A 2786-nucleotide genomic window follows, 5' to 3' on the forward strand; every position below is an offset into this window, starting at 1 on the left:
CGCGAGAAGATTAGTGTTTACTAGGCAAAGATATTACGAAATTTGCTCAAACCCCACTTCATAGAAATGCTAATAACTAAACCGGGAAAACTCTAATCTTCTCGCGGTTTTCTGCGTAACATTCTGTATTAAATTCTTTAGAATCTGAATGAGTATCATGGTTCTTGATTGTAAATTGTGCCATCCAAATGCAAATCACTGTTTTTGGATGTTTCTCCATACATTTTTCCATATAAACTTTCGACAAGTTTAGCACCGTCCAAACGTTGACCAATTTGGCTGAAATTTTGCCCAGAGCATCAGGGCATCAAATAGAACCAAATAAGAAGGCGGCCTATCAAAAAAAATCGAAAAAAGTTTTTCCCATACTAGTTTGAACCACCCTAATCACACATAGTTTTTATTTCTGCAGCTCGGCAAAAATCCGCACAGCCGTGCGCCAGCAAATAAAAAACTGATATTCCGGAAAAAATGATGTTTGTTAGCTGATTTTCGGCAAATTATTTGCTAATTTTCAGCAATTTTGACAGAAAGCTCGGCAAAAAACACGTTTGCTGGGGCACAGCTGTGCGAATCTCGGTAAAAGTTGACTATTTCGCTGAGACCCCGGTAAAAAAAAATTAAGTCTGTATGTCACGACGAGACCCCCCGTAGCAGTTCAACTGTGGTCAGTGTGATGGTCAACACTAAAGCGATTCGCTAACTACGTAGAAGTAAGAGATAACACAGACTACGGTAGAAGGTAAAGAGAAGCAAAATTGATTGATAACAAGAAGTAAAAACAAAACGTGGACTAGATAGTGAGTGCATTGTATGCTATTTAGAGTTTATATCTTCAATTTCCCTTAATTTATTGAAAAGTATTATTCCTAATTGTAACTTATTGCTAAAAGGTGCATGCAGGTATAAACGATAGATATTGTGAAATAAACAGAGTACAAAGTTTCGCTGAGGTAAACATGTAGAATACAATAACAAGGCATTGTTAACTTACCTAATTCGTCCTAAATATAGATCAAGCAACTATACGATACTATTACATATCTACTTATACCTAAGACAAGCACATCAAAGCTAAAACTATTGTAAGTATCTAAAACTACGTTCCTAAACTATATTTAACCTAAATCATCTCTTATAATCTAGTTTAAACCGAACAGTGCCGATCGAAAGAATTTGCATAGTAAATCCACATTTAATTGCAAAGGTTCACCAAAAATTGTAAGATGAAAAAGTTCGAGAATTTTATAAATAATGCTAATAAATTCATATTTCGTAGCTTAAAGCCTACCAATCACAAATAAGGTTTGCTTGTGAGATTTTGGGGAAATCATCCGTACAATTCTTTAAGAATTTTTGTACGTGAAATAGCGCAATGGAAGGAGAAAACCAAGATGCGATCGTGTCCAATTGCAAATCGTGTAATCGATCGGACACAGCGGATGCCCGAATGGTTGCATGCGATAAGTGTCAGTCCTGGGAACATTTCTCATGCGCGGGCGTAGATGAGACGGTAAAAGATCGGCAGTACATTTGCAAGGAATGCGATACAAAGGTGAGTGACGATAAGATGAAACGTTTGAAGAAGCCGAGAGCTGACAATCGTTCGGCCAAATCCGGTGGTAAAACTTCGAAGAAAGGGAAAATTCCGCCGGCACCCGCTAGTCAAACTACCAGTATGCAGGCGGCTGCGCTAGAAGCACAAATGAAGGTGATCGAAGAAGAGAAGGCAATGAAGGAGTAGGAGTTAAAAGAACAGGAAGAGCTACATAAGCGTGAGCTGGAAGAAGAGCAGCGGCAGATCGAAGAGAAAAGGCAGCTAATGGAGGAAGAACGAAGATTACGCCAGCGAAAGCTAGACGACCAAAGATCGTTACTTGCAAAACAGCAAATGATACGACGCGAATCGATAGAAAATAAGAACGAGCTTTTAAAAATGATGTCGGAGAGCGGTAGCGTGGTGGATTCGGTTCCAGATTTACAGGAAAAGGTCAAGACCTGGCTAGAAGATCACCATGCCGACGGAAGATTTTCGGGAGAAGCGGCAACGAAGGAACAGAAAACGTATAAAGGCCTTCAATTTACCGTTACCCAAGACCCGTTAGCACATCAAAGGACCGCTTTGCTGCTAAATAATCCGGTAGTTACATCACCAGTTCACCGTTCAAGAATGGAAAATCTGTCTCTCAAATTGCCGCAGGCACGTTCAGAAACCGTTGTGCAACCTTTCCATAAGTACATGGCAAAGTCGCAACCAGTCTTCCAACAACATCAGCAGGTGTACCAAATTGCATCGCATGGGCAAATTGCACAGGAGCGTAGGCAAAGTCAGACGTTGCCACAATATCAGGTGTGTCAGCCGTTATCTGGACAGCGGATTCGTCAATCACAGCAGTATGAACAATGTGTTCAGCTAGACCCTGTGCACTTGATGCCCTCAGGTAGCACACAATCATGCCATCAATACGCAGAAGTTCCTGTGCTTCAGAACCCAACTCAACTACCACCAATCCTTGGCCCTACAAATACACCGAGGCAGCAGTTAGACGGTCACCGAGGACGCAACAACCAAGAGGACGCGTACTTTGAAGCACCGGCACAGGCGATCACAGCTGATCGTGCCGTTGCACTGCAAACACAGCACATTGCAGCACGACAGGTAGTTGGGAAGCAGCTTCCTAGATTCGATGGGAATCCAATTGACTGGCCGATGTTCATTAGTAGTTATGAACAATCGACGACAACCTGCGGGTACACAAACGCTGAAAATCTTATCCGTCTTCAGC

At 41.7% G+C, this 2786-nt stretch overlaps 1 long non-coding RNA gene across 1 annotated transcript; it reads left to right on the forward strand.

Moving 5' to 3' along the window:
* The first annotated feature begins 868 nt into the window (after nt 1-868).
* On the forward strand, nt 869-1341 carry LOC134204046 (uncharacterized). The gene is made up of 4 exons (XR_009977761.1): nt 869-953; nt 1015-1085; nt 1147-1221; nt 1280-1341. It is a non-coding gene; the product is annotated as an uncharacterized LOC134204046 (long non-coding RNA).
* Nucleotides 1342-2786: the final 1445 nt, after the last annotated feature.

Source organism: Armigeres subalbatus, unplaced genomic scaffold (assembly GCF_024139115.2).
Source record: "Armigeres subalbatus isolate Guangzhou_Male unplaced genomic scaffold, GZ_Asu_2 Contig366, whole genome shotgun sequence".
In the NCBI taxonomy this organism is placed as follows: Eukaryota; Metazoa; Arthropoda; class Insecta; order Diptera; family Culicidae; genus Armigeres; species Armigeres subalbatus.